Here is an 18,323-nt window from a genome sequence, read left to right as displayed (position 1 = left end):
ACGGCTTTATGTTAATTAAAAAACAAGTTTAGTATAGCATTAATAGCCTCGATGCCACAATTGTGACAATTTTGTTTTACATTAGGAAAAAGACTTGTATACAGTGGCCCCACAAAATCTAATAGCCCTGGGCCCACAGGAGAGTTAATCCGGCCCTGGTTTTATGGTCATAACAAAGGCTATGAATTGACTTGGTAACTAGAACAGAACCTTTAAAACCAACACAAGGAACTAGGAGTTGATTTATTGGGTCGTTACATGGCCTTGCTACTGAACTTACCCGTATGCTAAATTTTCTACAAAGAAGTAATATTTTTGTATAATTGCAATCCTCCAGCTTAAAAGTGGACGAATTACATGCACAAAGCACCACTGAAGTTTCAAAACATGTGTGTCCTTTGGGGTGAGAGACACGATATCAACATCAAATATATCTAATAAAGAACTACATTAAAATTTAACTAGTCAGTCAGGGACATATGTAAGATAAAGCTCTGCCCCCAAAGCTGACCACACTCCTGGTTGCAATTTCACAAACAAGACACTAAGTATCAGTATCCCTTTATAACATGCATATGCAGCATATACAAGTGTGATAAAAATGAAACACAACTTGCAGCATGAAGAGCAATGCAGAATATACAACACACACAATGAAATACTGCCTCCAAATTCTACTTCATTCAACTGGAAACAAATCATTTTAAAAGGTGCTTGTGGTCCAAAAATTATTTAAGATACCAGTCAAATCAGACTGGCCAAAATCCAATTTGTTCCTTGTCTTGTTTGGCAGATGACTTCAAAGATCAATAAAGTTGTCTTTGTCGACAATCATGAAATATTAACCAGTCTGAGTGTTCCGAAGCTTTTATGAAATATTCAGCTTCATTAAACATTAAACAGCCTTGAAATATAAATATAAAATAACTATCAGCTTTTTATCTTTCAGATACAGAACAAAGGTGCCTAAAATATGGAAAGCAACAGCAAAATATTAAATGGATTGGGAATTCACAGACACCCTAATTTAAGAAAGCTGTCAGTAGTAATTGGCTCATTCAGATATGCTCTGCAATGAAAGTAAGATAACATTATAATAATGGCAATTTGTGAAACAGAAAATATCTGGTAAGGAACAAAAAAATCATGAGACAAATTTACATCGTGGGAAGTTCATAAGTAGTACCTCTATGGCTGCATGCATACAGACTTAAGGCCTGATACTCATTTACACTAAGGCCCCTTTACACCACTCTGCCAGCATAATGAGCTTTCAAGTGTGTGTAAATGAGAATGAGGTCCCTATTCTCTTCTCCCTGTCTTTTATGTGAAAAACCCAGCAAACACAGCGGAAAAGTATTTAAGGTTCATGGAGGAGAAACATCAGTTTTACAAATCACTGAAAGTGACTGGACGTAAGCTGTCAAAATAAGTCAACGAAACGGTGTGGTTATCTACAGTATGGAATGCCACTCTCTGTGATCTGAGATACAGCTAAAGGTTACTTACCATACAGCAAGAAGTTCTACTTTAAAGTCTATACCTATAAATCAAAAGGACTTTCATTTCTTGGGCTTTAATATATATGACCAATTTAATACTTACATTTTCATAACAGTAGCCTTAGGCTGCCTTCTTTAATTCTTCATTGTTTTTGCATATTAACAGTGTAAGATAAAATTCAGCTATGACACACAATTCACTTTGTTATTGTGGTGCCCCTCACCCCTGCTCCTGGAGCAGATGCACTGGCTCATCTGTCTGGGGTTAGGAAGAAACTTCTCCTCTGGGTAAGTTATTCCCTAGCTGTGGGCAGGCAGGCAGCATGCTCCATGTCAGGCTGCAGATCCTGGAGCAGAGGGAGCCCAGCTTGGGGCGGGCAGAGAGGTGAAGAGGATCAACCGAGGAGGAAGGGGGTGGGAGGAGAGGAGCAAGTCAGGGCAAGGACTTGGGGAAAGAGGCAGAGCAGGGTCAGGGCCTTGCAGGGATGTGTGTGTGGGGGTCCAGTTTTCAGAAAGTAGAAAGTTGGCAACTCTACCGCCATCAAGACAAGACAAACCACACCAACCTGGGGCTGAGGCATAAGATGTTTTCTGTGCTGGATTGTCACTTTAGGATCATGCATAGTCTGCTCTATTTTCAACAATATTGTACTTATTAGTTTGGAAACCTGGCTGACATTTTATTTAGACGCACATAACCAGGAAGATATTGTCTTTTCTTAGTGTTGTTTACCTCAAAACTAAGCCTATAAAATTGTCCAAATACATTTTCTTAAAGATTTAACTGATTTTATGGCACATTTTAAGAGATAGGTTACAGTTTTTTTGTTTTTGTACTGTATTGTGATATGTAAAATAAAGGGTATTGTGTGGTGAAAAGATCTGCATTCATTTTACTAAGTCAGAGAGAGCACATTCATATCACTTGCTACATAAATATTAAACTGTAAAGCATTTAGTTTGGTAATTAAAGGATTAGTTATGTCACAAGGTAGCCTATATAACTTATTGTGATCCTCTTGGCTAGAAGGGTCTGGAAACAGTAAGTTGTAATGCACTCTGACAACTTGTGGTAGCCTATACCCATTTTTAACTGAGCGTGGAGACAGACAATCAACTGGATGGATGTGCGTAGGATTCTAAGGTGGTCAGACTGGTCTTAAGATCTCTCGCTCTATGGAATCTCTTTTCTCTATTTAAAAAAAGTTAAGCATTTATTGCTTTGTGATTCCTAAACATACAATATCCCCAGCTCTGAAAAATATCAACTTTTAAACAGAATTAATTCAATTAAGTATTGGAGAGAGTGGAGCTATACCAGCTGAGAGTCTGTCCCCAAGAGTTGTGTCAGAGCCCTCTCTGCTGGAAACAAACAAATGCCTTAATTTTCTTCCAGAATCTTGTACTTTCATTCTAGTCCCTCCCAACAGACATTTCACTTTTCCAGAGATCTCAACTGCATAGCACATGCGCTTAGTGTACGGTAAGTAATTCTTTTGATCTAATAGCTCTCTGATAATATCCCTCTAAATAACCAACACATAGTCTGGATTGATAATGGATTAGTCTTCAATTGGGCCATCAGCACCTGCAGAACACTTCAAATTATTGTTTTTTTTTCTGTTTGTTTTATAATTGCTGTTTATATATTTAATCCCTAGGGTCTATAGTATTTCACTCCACTACCTTTTCTGCTTGCCTACAGTTATTAACAAGAGAGATGTTGCAACTTTGTGTTTTGTATTCAGGCATTGAAAAGTGTGGTCTTAATAATGAAATTTGTATTTCCCTCTACTAATGCACCCTAGTTTCTCAATTGCTTTATTCCTTGCTGCTAAACAATAAGGTGGCTTGTTCAATGTGATTGTTTTATTGTTACAAGATATTTATACAAAATATATGCCAGTTGAATTGGCCAAAATATTTACAATTAGTTGCTGCCATTGGGTTCCTTTGGAAAGTCTTCTGTTACTTCCAAATTTAATTCTTGGATAGAAATTTCAAGCATCTTCTCTAGAGTTTTATCTGGTCCTTCCATTCACCTGTGGGCCGGGTTCCTTTGTAGATTACCCTGCACAACAAGTCATCCTTTCTAGACTTGCATCCTCTTTTTAACAAAGATTTATTGATTACCTTATCAATGAGTAATTGATCTGACTTTATTATCTGTGGTATTAATCTAGGCTTACTTTTCTGTGAGTTTCATCACAAATCTTATTTGCTAAATAATCAGCCCAAGCCGTTGCTTTTACTGTATAAAGAGTAAAAAGCCATATTCCGCATATACTGATCCCTGTGGGTATCCCTGCAGTAACTTATTTCCTGCTCTAAATTGTTCTTTATGCACTTAACTTCCAACATAGAACTTTGGGAAGTGTTTCTGAATATCTCCATATAAGATCTCCCTTGCCTCCCCTTTGTCTATCCTGGCAGTAATACCCTTAGAAAATTTCTCCTACTGGCATGTTTGAGCTCCCTAATTGAACCACTAGTACACTTGTTTAAAGTGTTCCCCCACTTGGTCTCCTAAAGCAGTTTTTTATGCTTTCCATATGTATGTTTTCAGTTTCCCTAGGCTTTTTCTTAACTAATGGCATTATGATGGTCTCTTTCTTGTCTTCAGGGATGCCTCCTGAACTATGTGAACTTATAAAATGTTAGTGAAGACTTCTCTAAGTTTCCATTTCTTTTTCATCTCTTGGATATATGACGTCTGGTCTCAGGGCTTCCTTAGGGCTCAGTTATGAGCTGTTCTACACCCCTGTGTAGAAAAGGGAATAAATCACCCCCTTCCTCCCCTGATGGTGCTGCTGCAAGGCTGCTACTCCCCCTCCCATGCACAGCTGAGCTGAGGGGGATAGGGAAGCGAATTACAGTAGGAAAAGATCTGGCATAGTTTACTTCCTGCTTGGAGTGACACAGCTTCCCACTGCCCCATGCTTTATCACCATGCAATCTTAATTTTTAAATAGTAACTGGGTCCTGATTAAGCAAAATACTTAAGCACATGACTGACTTTAAATGTGTGAGTAGTCAGTGGGACTGGGACAGGACTACAAAGTTATGCATATATTTAAGTATCTTGCTGAATTAGGGTTGCTGTCAGATAATTTAGGCTCAAAATTTAGCTTTTATTGAAAGAAAAAAATTCTTAATATTGATGTTTCCATTTTTCATTGCAAATTTTACTGGAAACAGCTTTTTATTTGGGTTTAAACATTCCTCTTTAGCATTTGCAAGCTAAATAGCTTTGTCTGGCTGTGTTGGAAGAAGGACAGGAGACACTGGATGTGGTCTAATTAGGCCACAACTGTATTTTTAAATGCCTGGGAGCACCTGGCAAATACAAATGGACAGTGCAGGTAATTCCATAGTCATTTCAATATATACCCGGGGGGCTTCTGTCTAACCTGACCTGCTGCAGCGGACAGTCACTCCCTGTCTCTCTAGCCCTTAAAAGGGGTGCAAAGGTTTTCCAGAAAACCAGACAGTGGTCCCCACTGCTTAATGTGCAGTGAGACCATTGTGCTGTTGCTTGAGAACAAGTCCAGATCTACTAGAGACCTATATCGGTATAACTATGTTGCTCATGGGGTGTGAAAAATCCACACCCTTAAGCAAAGTAATTATACTGATCTAACCCCTGTGTAGACAGAGCGATGTCAATGGGAGAGCTTCTCCTGTCAACATGGCTACTGCCTCTCAGGGAGGTGGATTAACTACACCGATGGAAGAAGCTCTCCCGTCGGTATAGGAACATCTGAGTTAAACAAATGAGATCAAAACCATCCCTTGTGTAATTCCATTGGTTTCAGTGGTGTTACACCATTGATGAATTTGACCTATTCACATTCATTCATTAGCAAAGGGTAAAGAAGATGGTCAGATTCACAAATCTATCAAAGCCACATAATTTGTGCCTCTAATGTGGTGCAAAGTGGCCTTTAAATAGGCAGTGGAGAACTTTTCCTGTGTAAGGGAACTCTCTATCACATCTTGTGCCTGCTGCCATCCTACAAAAGAGTGGGAAATTGTTGAGAACATTCTGGAGGTGACGCACAGGCAGGACCCAAAGGGGAGGAAGTGTGATGGATGGGAGCCCAATTCTCTGCCATGATAATGTTTCTGATGGAATATAACCAGTGGTGTACAGGAGAGAGGTTCCTGTACAACCCTACCTTGTACCAGGGCAGGTTGGCTGTGTACCAGGGAGCTACAACCAGCTCCCTGCAGCCCCTCAATCTACTGCATGAGTGGAATTAATCACAGGTATAGAATCTGCCCCAGAGAATTAGGGCCTAATGAGAACCAGGTCCTTTATGTCTTACCCTTCATAGGGGTGGGCAATGCATAGCTGCAACAGCCCAGGAAAGGAACTGTGGCTCAGAAATTCACAATTCGGGGGGAGGGATAGCTCAGTGGTTTGAGCATTGGCCTGCTAAACCCAGGGTTGTGGGTTCAATCCTTGAGGGGGCCATTTGGGTCAAAAATTGGGGACTGGTCCTGCTTTGAGCAGGGGGTTGGACTAGATGACCTCCTGAGGTCCCTTCCAACCCTGATATTCTATGATTCTATGAATTTCTTTCTTGGTTCCTCCTTTTGATCCAGGGGGATGAAATCTCCTTGGCTACCTGCTCTCAACCAACCTGTGAGGGGGTGGAAGTAGTAACGCTGCACAGCCCTCAGTGATGCATGGGAAGCAGTTCAGAGCGTCAGGGGGGAGATGTCTCTGCTAGTTCCTGTTCCATCTCACATCTTCCACTCTCCTTTTAAAAAGTCAGTTTTTGATTCTTTGTTTTTATCTGGTGTATACTTTTAAAAACCTTACCCTGTGAGTTAGGAGCTTTGCTGCACTATATGATTCATATCTGATTATTTTTAATTAACTTATTTCACTTGCTTTAATTTTATTTTCTTTTTTAACTCTTCATCAGATCCTTCACTTCTCATACTCTGGGGATGGGTTCAAAAGTTTTGTGTTTATACACATATTGTTTCATATAGCTGTGTTGGGCCATGTTGGCTTCTGTTGTAATTTTGACACTGATTTACTGGAATTACCTTATATTAAAAAAATCTCTTACTGTTCTTTAAATGGCTCCCACTTCACATTAACATTTTTCAGCAACGGTCATTTCTCATTAGTTTTCTCCAATCTGTTTTGCAAACCAATCACAATGACTTCTGGTGTGGAAACAAAGAAAAAATGCTAAGGAATATCAGATATTTTGGGACAGTAGACAAGCAGGAAGCCCTACTAGCTAGCCTCTTTTAAATTAACAGTTGTACCCAGTTATACATTTTTCCACCCAATTTTAACTCCTTTTTTTAAAAATAGCTTTCTGCTAGTTAGGAAAAGGCAAACTGGATCAAGGAATATCATACTTTTAAAAAACTGGCTTGGGCGTGGGATTTTCAAAAGCTTTCAATGTGCTCCTCAGTCACTTAGGCATTTTTGAAAGCAGATCTCAAATTTTTTTATTGGCATTTTGATGGAATTCTCATTAGCCCACAGTGTGCAGCACTTTTCTATCTATCTTTCAGAATTCCTTTCCATTAAAAACATAGAGACTGACCGTCAGAGGAGCTAAGTGCCCCCAGGACCTTGGGAGCCCAGCATCTCTGAAAATCAGGTGTGCCGTCAGGATAAAGTGTTTAGACATACTCCAGTATAGCTTTGTTAGATGACCTGCAGTCGTCTTTGTACAGCATGTATATATAAGAGCATTCTTAAGTACCCAGAGATGCAAAAGTATATTTCTAGTTAATTCAGAAGAGCATGCAACAAAAATAGCCTATGTCAAATACTGTTTGTATATTATTTCCTAATGTGTCCAATGCATTTATTTTTTATGTGAGCACATTGATATGTCACATCTTGCAAAATGCAAAAACATATTAGGGACAACAGAGACTGTGGAAGTTCTCTCACCAACCTCCTTGCTGGCTTATGATGAAAAGGGCTTAGTAGACTGTAACCCTGGCCCTAGAAAGAGAGGGGCTACATGGAGGGTCGCAGTGAGCCTCTGAGGCTACCATAAACCGCCTGGAAGCGCAGGACCCACGGGGACAAGATCGGAGCTCTGCAACACCTGTTACCAAATCCAGCCTCCCTGAACAGGCAACTCCTGCTCTCCCTTCTTTCTCTTAGCCTCCAACAGGGAGTGCTAATCAAACTGTCATAAGAGATCAGTACAAGGGTCCATCTAGTCTGGTATTCTATATCCAATAATGGCCAATGCCATTTCAGGTAGGAGGTGGTCCTAGCTGAGCAGGGGCTGGTGCGGATTGATGACCAATGCCTCCCCCACACCCACAGTAACTGGACTTTTGGTGCTGGTCAGTACATCTGACCAGACACTGTCAGGTCCCCTTTCTGACTGAACTTTCCAGTAGAAAACTGGACACCTGGCAACTCTAGATGGCAATAAGAGAGGAAGAGGAGATGAACATATTTTTCTCTAAAATTTTAGGAAATGTCTTAAGACTCTTGGTGTCCTGCAAATTTCCCAAAATGTATACAGACGAGGTGGGTAAGGTAATATCTCTTACTGGACCAACTTCTGCTGGTCAAAGAGACAAGCCTTTGAGCTACATAGAGCTAGTTACCCTGCACTGTCTTACTGTCCTCATGGTTTAGTGCTTCATAGCCAGAAAAATAATGGCTTCCACAGCTTCTGAGGCCCACTCACTATTATAATCTGTATAATAAGTATTAGTTTAGCCTTTAGTATGGAAAGTTAATCTCCTAATAACCTTTCAAATCACTGAATACACTGTTTGGAAAACAGCTATCATTCAGGAAACCTTTGCTGAAACCAGACATATAAGATATACAGCATTCTGTAATTAGTGTGTACCTTTTAGACTTGGCTAATTACCTCTTTTATCAATTAAAATGTTTTTCTCATTAGATAATATAGTCAAGAGAGAAAAGTGTAAGCTCGGTACTTCTAAAGCAGCTTAAAATTCAGCAAGATAATGTCACTGATTTGGTTAATTCTAGGTGAATATCAGGTTATTCAACCTAGGTGAATTTAATGATTCTGGACAGGTTGTGAAATGAATGTCCCTGTAAATCATTTATAATTACAAACATAAAAATTAAAAATCTTTCTGAAGAGAAAGATAACATAATATTAATGATGGAGAGCAGTAATCTACAGATAGATGTGCTACTGCTTTAATCAAGGCCATTCTGATGACAAGCCTCTAAACCTCCTGGGGACTGTACTGGAACTAAGAGGCCAGGGCCTCGAATCTGCATCGTTTTTAATGACTCTACTTGATTAAACCAGAGGTTTCCAGTATACTTCCCATAGTAGCACGGAATTTTTTCTTAAGATTTTTTTTCTTCTCTCAGATATATTTCAGCCTACAGTATGGTTTTTGGATGGCCCATTCCCATCTTCATCCTTCCAACTTGTTTTCTGTTAGACCTAGTCTGAGAAGATTTGCTTGTGTATGTATTCAGGGCCAAAGCCAAGGTTTTGATGGTTGCAAATCAAGAATTTCAGATTGTAAAACTTTTGTGCAGAGCTTAGCACAATGGGGCCCTAACCTATGAATGGGGCCTCTAGTCACAACTACAATAGCAATAAATGATCAACAACAATGCACTTTTCAAAATGGTTAAAAACCCAAATTAATAAACAATATGGACAAAATCCTGCCCTTTCCTCATTGACTGTAGAACTAGAATGGTTCCAGCACGCAAGTTGGGTGTGTATAATTTTGTGCTGGGGATTTCCCCCTCAAAACAATTAGGCACACACCTCCTCAGGACCTCCCTGCAGCACTACACGGGCAGTGGGACCAGCATGGGACAGGGACAGAGCATATGCTGCCTGTGCTTCCTCCCATCCTTCCCCCTCATCGTCTGCAATGGGAATATTAGGCCAACAGTAGCTACTGAATCCTCAGGTCTTCCTAAGCAGCAACAGTTTCACATATACCTATGTGAGGAAAGATTTCTCCTCACCTTCTTACGGCCCCCTATGGAGCTACTCTGCATTCAGCCTATCCGTTCACTGAGGGCTAATGATTTGGACTTATATGGCCAGAATTTATATATATATAATTTGCCAAGACCTGTGGTTCAAGATTGTTTTTCCTTTGCTTAGCTTTTCCCCCAAGGACTCCACAGACAGCAAAAGCAGGACTGGAAAATTACTCTGTGCTCTTATTTTAGGTATCTGACATCAACTTTTGAAAGGAAAACCGAGTCCTACACACAGCATTTGTCAGGCGAGTAGAGGGCGAACTGATTTTCAATTTTTTTTAATCTAATTGCATTTGTAATTTTAAAAAAGATATTGCATATTTGGGTATTTTAAACAAGTTTTTATTTTTCCCTTTGTTTTTAAACAAAAGCTTTCAGGCATATCAGAGATGGGCCGAAACAGAACCATACAATATAAAGCCCTTGGAATTTTGGAATCAGAGATGGTTCAGATTTGAATCTCAGGATTCAAACCTACCCATCTAGTTTTGGTTGCTGTTTGAAACCAAGATCAGAAGAGGCTTAGTTTTCAAGCCTACTTTGGCGGAGGTTGAAATCTTGCAAAAGCTGCTTTCATCATATTTAGGCTCAAGATGATAAAAATATTGTATATGGAATCATATAGTTTAGACTTTTACATGCCATCCTTTGTGCCTGTAATTATTTGTGACCACAGAATTTGGTACGCAGTTGACTGTGGGAGGTGGTGCAAGTAGAATTCATTTCTTACCAGTACGCTGCACTCATGGGAGGGACAAAGGGGGGGGGGCACCAGCTGAAGGGGGGACACGTGACCTCCCCATGTGACTCCTCCGTGCCCTGTCCCCAGACCGGGGCCCCCATGCTCTCCCTGTCCCCTCCCCATGATCCATCCCACATTACCTGGGGGGGGGGCTCCGTCCTCCTCCTGCTGAGCAGGAGACATCTGAACCGCAGGGTTCTCCGGAACCACAGTGCCGAAAGAAGCAGAACGTGGGGCTGCTGGGCAGCCCATGCTGGCAGCTCCTCCAGCATGGCTGCACCACCCCCAGCCCTTCCATGCCCCCTTCCAGGAGGCCCCACATTCTGCTCCTTAGAATCATAGAATCATAGAATATCAGGGTTGGAAGGGACCTCAGGAGGTCATCTAGTCCAACCCCCTGCTCAAAAGCAGGACCAATCCCCAATTAAATCATCCCAGCCAGGGCTTTGTCAAGCCTGACCTTAAAAACTTCTAAGGAAGGAGATTCTACCACCTCCCTAGGTAACCCTTCTGTGTCTTTCCCGTACAGAGCACCGGCTATAAATATCTTACTGGTACGGTGGACTGGACCAGACTGCCCTACTTGCACCATTGACTGTGGGCTCAACACTGGAAGATTAAATTTTAAAATTTGGCTGCTACGCCAAAATTTTCAGAAGTGGACACTGGCTTTGGTTGCCTCAGATTCCAAAAAACCAACTTGGAGCACCTTTGGATTGATTTTTCAGAAGTGCTGAGCATCTGCAGCTCCCATTGACTTCAACCAGAAATGTGGGGAGTCAGCACTTCTAAAAACTAGGCCCAAGATGCTCAAGTTGGGCACCCAAAAATTAGTGTTGCTTTTTAAAAAAGTGGAAAAAGCTGACTTCTTGGTCTAGTAAAATTAAAAAAACAAACAAAACCCGACAACTTCTTCCCATCCATCATAAAACAGAGGTATTGGAATATTTATATTGCATCATATTAATAGCATATCAGTTGGTGCTTTCCCCCCATACAATACTAAAGTGTAGTCACGTTAGCACATTTCATTGTATGTTAGTAAAAATGAATGTTAATATGACCTGATACTAATTTGCCATGACAGAAAATTCCTAATACGATAAAACTTTCATATCCTATTAGGAGGAAAAAGTCTGTTCCTGCCTGTTCCAGGTCACTTTCAATGTTGCCTTTGAGCATAAAGTAATGGGAAGCATTTGTCTGGCTGTGTAAAGGGTCCCTAATATAGTTCAATGGCAAAATGAAAATGATATTCAAGTGCACCATATCTTTTTATGTGCAATTTAGTCCAATATAAGAACATCACAAATGCAATATATCAATTAGACTTCATTTAAAAGAGGCTTCAACTCATTTTAAAAACAAAGGACCCAGTCCAGCAGCAAATATCTGTGGCCATTTGGGTAGTGCAAATGGCAGAAGGCAGAGGAGGAGTACATGTGTGCCGAGAGGCCATCTCCTCCCCTTTGCTGCCCTTTTATTTAGGTCTTTGCTTTGTTTTTTCAAACAAAAGCAAGCTGGAGGATAAATCTTGGGGCCAAAATGGCTCCCCTCCTCCTCTCCAAAAGAGAATGGTCAGTCAGGAAGAGTATGTTCAAGCAGTGGTTCCTTTTTAAAAAGTTTTCCTAGTTTACAAGCTGCCATCTTATTTACTCTCCAGTGTCTGAAATTGGCCTGGTCAGAATGGGGAAAACAATGGAATGTCTAGAAAGGGACAACCTCAGAATAGAAAGTAGCCATCTTCAAGTTGTGAAACCCAGGAAACTTTCATTGGCCAAGAACCATGGAGGCTTAAGTTGGCTGGTTTGAGCGTTATGGGTCAGATTCTCAGCTGCTGTACGTCAATATTGTTCCATTGACTACCGTTACAACAGCTGAGGATATGACCCCGTGTTTTAAACATCTGGCATATATGTACTTGTTTAGAATTGGGTTTGATAGGTGATTCTCCAGTTCTTTAAGGCGAAAGGGTAGGAATAAATGGTCCGTTCTCAGAATGGAGAGAGGTAAATAGTGGTGTCCCCCAGGGATCTGTACTGGGCCCAGTCCAATTTACCATATTCACAAACTATCTAGAAAAAGGGGTAAACAGTGAGGTGGCAAAATTTGAAGATGATACAAAACTACTCAAGATAGTTAAGTCCCAGGCAGACTGTGAAGAGCTACAGAAGGATCTCACAAAACTGGGTGACTGAACAACAAAATGGCAGATGAAATTTCATGTTGATAAATGCAAAGTAATGGACTTTGGAAAACCTAATCCTAACTACACATGTACAATGATGGGGTCTAAATTAGCTGTTACCACTCACAAAAGAGATCTTGGCGTCATTATGGATAGTTCTCTGAAATCATCCACTCAATGTGCAGCGGCAGTCAAAAAAGCAAACAGAATGTTGGGAATCATCAAGAAACGGATAGATAATAAGACAGAAAATATCATACTTCCTCTATATAAATCCATGTTACGTCCACACCTTGAATACTGCGTGCAGATATGGTCACCCCATCTCAAAAAAGATATATTGGAATTGGAAAAGTTTCAGAAAAGGGCAACAAAAATGATTAGGGGTATAGAATGGCTTCCATATGAGGAGAGATTAATAAGACTAGGACTTTTCAGCTTGGAAAAGAGGTGATATGATAGAGATCTATAAAATCATGAGTGGTATAGAGAAAATAAATAAGTGTTATTTATGCCGTCTCATAATATAAGAACAAGGGGCCACCAAATTAAATTAATAGGTAGCAGGTTTAAAACAAACACAAGAAAGTATTTTTTCATGCAACACACTGTCAACCTCTGGAACTCCTTGCCAGAGGCTGTTGTGAAGGCCAATACTATTACAGGGTTCAAAAGGGAGCTAGATAGATTCATGGAAGATAGGTCCATCAATGGCTATTAGCCAGGATGGGCAGGAATGGTGTCCCTAGCCTCTGTTTGCCAGAAGCTGGGATTGGGTGACAGGGCATGGATCACTGATGATAACCTGTCTGGTCATTCCCTTTGGGACACCTGCCATTGGCCACTGTCAGAGGACAGGATACTGGGCTTGATGAACCTTTGGTCTGACCCAGTCTGGCCGTTCTTATGTTCAAGTAGCAGGGTTCATATAAACATCATACAAATAATAATGTTTCCATATCCTTCTTGGGTATTTCCTGCTTGGGCAAAATTTGTTTCTTTTGCAAACAGAACCCTTTGATAGAAACAAATTAAAAGGTGTTCACATGCATTACTATGCATTTTAAAAGGTGGCGATGTAAAGGCTTTCTTCAATCTGTAGAAAAGTAGCAGCCAGACAGACTTACCTCCTTTGTTCCTTATAACCCAAATGAACACTTGTCAGCTAGTGTAAAATCAGCAGAGCTCAATTTAAATCAATGGAGCTACACCGATTTACACCAGCTAATGATCTCTTTTTCTCTGATGTATTTTATATCATCCCTGGAATGCATCAACAGTTATGTCTTCAGATAATCTGAAGAGCTGCAGACAATGAGTTTCACTATGTAGTTTGCATAATTTACAGAAATTTTGAAGTTACCTTTATGCAAGAAAATTTTTTCACTGACATACTACCCACATTCTATAATTGTATAAAGTGAAACAGGTTAGAAAGTCAAATGTTTTTCTTTGTTTCTTACAGAATGTGTGATAGGAACAGAGAACCAAATGTATTCCTTGTGTAACTCCACCAAAGACAACCAATTTGCACTAGTTGCACAACTTGGAGAATGTACCAAGAGTAAAACATAATTAATTACAATGCATTTTTTAACTTTGGGTGAAGGGTTTGGTTAATAAATCCATTACACATTGAATACATTTTTTAAAAAACCCATCAAGTCAGTCTGCCTCATTGGTGTTCCATAAAGGGGGGGGGGAATGACTGGGTTTAAAAAAAGTACAATTTTAACAATTATTGCTTGTGAAATATTACAAGTGCAAATATAGGTACTGTAATGCTATTTTTGATATGCCAGCAAATTACACTGAGTCCCTACTGTGACACTCTTATCAATGATAATCCTGTTGTGAGTGTCAATCCCATGGGAAAATGAGGCAGCACAAATGGCTGTGATGCTTCAGCAATTAGCTACCTCAAGAGTGCAAACATTCTTATTTAAAAGATACTTATGGAATGTTCAACCTGTAAACATCTAGAACACATACCTCCTGTTTGGTTTTTTTAAGCAATTAGGCTTCCAGAGGATCATCTTATGTAACAAGAATTTCTTCCTTATTTTGCCACCCATTTTCCTTTTTAATCATGAGAAAATCCCTTTCTGCTATTAAAAGACACTCAATGAAAAAATGCAGTTATCACAAATGGTCCAGTTTTCATGAGTACAAATACCTTAATGCCATAGGACAATCATGTGATGTGCTGAAGGATTATATAACTTCATATCAAGCAAATAAAAATTACAAGTTTCAATCACCTTTGGGAGCAAGTGATTTTTCTCTTTGAAGTTCTTAATGATTAGGAATTATAGGGGAGGAACAGAAATAGGTAGCATTACAACTCATTGCAAATCTTCTGTGTTTGGTCTGGATTCAGGCACAGACTAGCCTGAAAGAGATCCAGGTCCAGACAGTTGAATGAGGTTTGAGGCCAACAAAAGCTACAATACTGTATGAAGACAGGTTTCAGAGTAACAGCCGTGTTAGTCTGTATTCGCAAAAAGAAAAGGAGTACTTGTGGCACCTTAGAGACTAACCAATTTATTTGAGCATGAGCTTTCGTGAGCTACAGCTCACTTCATCGGATGCACACTGTGGAAACTGCAGAAGACATTATATACCTTTATATATATATATATATATATATGAAGACAGAGGCTGATGCAGGCAACAAAGATAATGGTATTCTCCATTCAAGCACTGCTTAGTCCTTAACTTACCCATTGTCAACATTACAATTGCAAGGGTTCTCTGACCACAATACCAAGCTTATAAAACTGTAACAGATTTCTCTTTGACACCATTATGGTTCTGAAACAGAAGGGCATAGTATTCTTCCATTGGCATTATATTTGCTCTGTGGCTGTTTGGATAAAATGGGGCAAATTCATCCCATAGTGCAATTCTGACTTCCTTGACCTCCAAAAATATGGGACCAAATCCTTACCTAGTGCTAAATCAGCACTGCACCATTGACTCAATGGAGCTATTCCAGTCTACAACAGCTGAGAACCTGAAACAGAGATTAAAAATGGAACGGAGAATTAGTCACATGGGACAAGTTATAATCAAGACATATATGTTCCAAATGTCTCCTGCCTAGCTTCTGAGATGATGGCCCTCTCTATATCTTCTGCATTAGTCAGAGGGCAGAATTCTGTTTTGGAGCAGTGACCAGCTCTGGAAGCCAATTAACGAAACCTGCTCTCCACAAGAAACAAAGATCACTGCTGAAATCTGTAAAACTAAAAAAGAAACAGGATTAGGATATCAGTATAAAATCAGGGTCATCCTAGATTTTCACTGGCAGAAATTTTTTTTATTGGCCATATTTTTATTGCTTAATAAATAAAGGTTTACTGCCACTTCCGTGAAAATGCTCCTGACCAGATTATCTCCAGCCCTCCTCATATTGCTTGACGCTTATCTTTCCGCTACGCTGCATATCCTCAAATTGCACCTTCCTCTGTGCTATTCTGATGTAGGAATCTCTCTCTTTTTTAAATGAGAAAGGCATCAAAAGAAGGGAAAAAATCCACATGTATCATGGGGCTAATACTAGCCAACTTAATGATACTCCAATACTGGAAGCTGAAGTAATGCCAACAGTAAGAAATTGGCCAAATCCTTAACAGAAGCAATCTCATATGAGAAAATCATACGCAGTTACAAAACAGGAAGGACAAAAATGAGAGCATTTTTGGGGGAAGCACTACTTACTAATTCTGTTTTTCATATGTAATGTTTCCATTCCTTTAATCTCCCTCTTTCTTTTTTCCTCAATTTATCTCTTCTTGCCACCCTTCCATGAAACTCATATCGTTAGTGCATATGAAACAAATATATATAGGAAAAAAACCAAATAAGATTAAAATATTTTTGCGTCTGTCTCTCATTCTTTAAACTGGCTGCCTCTCCATGATATGTTCCCTTTCAGTGAAAATTATTAGAATAAAATAGGATTATTTCTTTTGTGAGCCATGTCATATATGGAACTGTAAATACTACGCAGACTTTCTGTAGTCAATTATATGAACCTCCTTCAGGGTGAGGACACTGAAAGCTGATTTTAAGGATATCAGAAACTCAGGTTGTTTTAATAAGGCTCATACTTCTCTTCTGATGAAAATGACTATCTGAAAATGAGGGCATTAAGTACTGCTTCCAAAGCTAGCCATTATCACTTGCAGTATTAATGGAGACTTTATACTAATAGAAAGCTAAGAATTTAGTTCAGATCTCTAATGCATACAAGATAAATTATATACAGCAGTCTCCCGTAAAACTTTCCAATTGTCTTAGTTAACTAAATAATGCAATGTTTGAATTGCTGTATCCCTACTAAATATGGAGATGTAAAAGGAATATTGTGAAATAATCTAATTACCTAGGGACTAATTAGAAGGTTTTTAAGGTAAATACTCAATGATACAAAACTGTGAAAAAAAATACTTACAAGAGGAATGACTTCTGTACAATCTGAATAATCAGAGATGTAGATGTAGCTGGACTAAGGCTGTTTAAGATAGAAAAATTACAATGATAGAAATGGAATAATGTTTTGGCATCATATGTTCCCTGCAAATTTATGCTGGGATAGTGCTTCCTGTTACAGTATATCTGCTCCTTATCTGGAAATACTAGAGCAGGAAAATATTCCCAAAGCAACTCTAGTGAATAAGGAAAAAGAAACAATAAAATATATAACCCTTTTTAATATTTATTACTGATAAAGGCTGGTGAGAAATGTAATGAATGACTCAGATAATTGCATCATTACCTCCAGAAACCAGATAAGGGAACTGTACAGAGAAAAATGACACACTTGTTATTGTTAAGATTCATGGTGCATAATATGGAACTAGCATAAAAATTCCTGCAGCATAACAATAGGATATTGCCTTGTCTTACTCTGTAACTGATCAGAACACATCTAGGTCTAAGATGCCCTTCATCTACAAAGAATGGGACCCATCATTCTCCATCCATGCATTAGCGATCTGTTAATCCTAAAAGGCTCGTTCTTGCTCCTCTACTCCAGGGAGGCACACTGTACATGATAGCTCCCTCCTCTGATCTATACTTCAGGCTATTACTGTCAATCTAATGTTAAAACTATGCCAGTTTAATCCCCACCAAGGACAATGAGTATAATTAATGATGTTATGTGCTGTGTCTCTGAGTGTGAATATGAGTGAGGGGACAAATAGCTGTGCAACAAACTAGTGAGTGTGTTAGTATTAATAATACTTAGTTCCTATATAGTGTTTTTCAAACACACTCTCTACTACTTACAACATTCCTGTGCTGTAGGTAATTTAGTATTATCCAATTTTACACACAGAGAAACTAAGAGTTGAAGTCATTTACCCAAGGCCACTCAGTGAGTTAGAGGCAGAGCTATCAGGAATGCCTGAGAAACTTTCAAGATTTCAAAAATTGTCCTGTTCCACATTGAAAGGTCTTGGCTTCCTCCCAAAGTTTTTCATTAGAAAACAAAGAGAGACCAGAATGCCTAAATTCTTGTGGGTTACGACACTCAGGTAGAATGTAGGAGACCCAGGCTCAAATCCCTGCTGTACCATTCTCCCACATCCCAGGTGAGTGCCCTAAGCACCATAACTATTTTGGGGTGGTCTCTGTCAATCTCTCCTGTTGGAGCTGTTCCACTTTGTATAAATAATGAAATATTCATTAGAGTAGGGACTTGAACCAGGGTCTCCCACATCCTAGGTGAGTGTCTTAACCATTGGGCTATAGGGTGGGAAAGGGGGAGACTCAGCATTTTCTGACAAAAAAACTGTTTGGTTGAAAAGTTCCCAACGAATTTTATTAGTAACTTCCAAATGCCCCTCTCAGGACCAAGCGCCTTGTTGTACTAGATGT

The 18,323-nt window shown here is 39.5% G+C and overlaps 1 protein-coding gene across 1 annotated transcript in view; it reads right to left on the bottom strand.

Annotated features, from left to right (window-relative positions):
* LOC311521819 (uncharacterized protein) overlaps positions 1–18,323 on the bottom strand; it is a 132,437-nt gene that overhangs the window by 12,755 nt on the left and 101,359 nt on the right. Inside the window, exons 12-13 of the mRNA XM_084630465.1 lie at positions 16,894–16,953; positions 15,385–15,450 (exon numbers count right to left, since the gene is read on the bottom strand). The gene's annotated coding sequence lies outside the window, so the exon portion shown is untranslated. The remainder of the gene's footprint in view (positions 1–15,384; positions 15,451–16,893; positions 16,954–18,323) is intronic.

This window comes from Lepidochelys olivacea (assembly GCF_965140295.1).
Source record: "Lepidochelys olivacea isolate rLepOli2 genome assembly, chromosome: 6".
Classification (NCBI taxonomy): domain Eukaryota; kingdom Metazoa; phylum Chordata; order Testudines; family Cheloniidae; genus Lepidochelys; species Lepidochelys olivacea.
The sequence above is the reverse complement of the archived record's forward strand: the minus strand, read 5'-3'. Positions and strand labels throughout refer to the sequence as shown.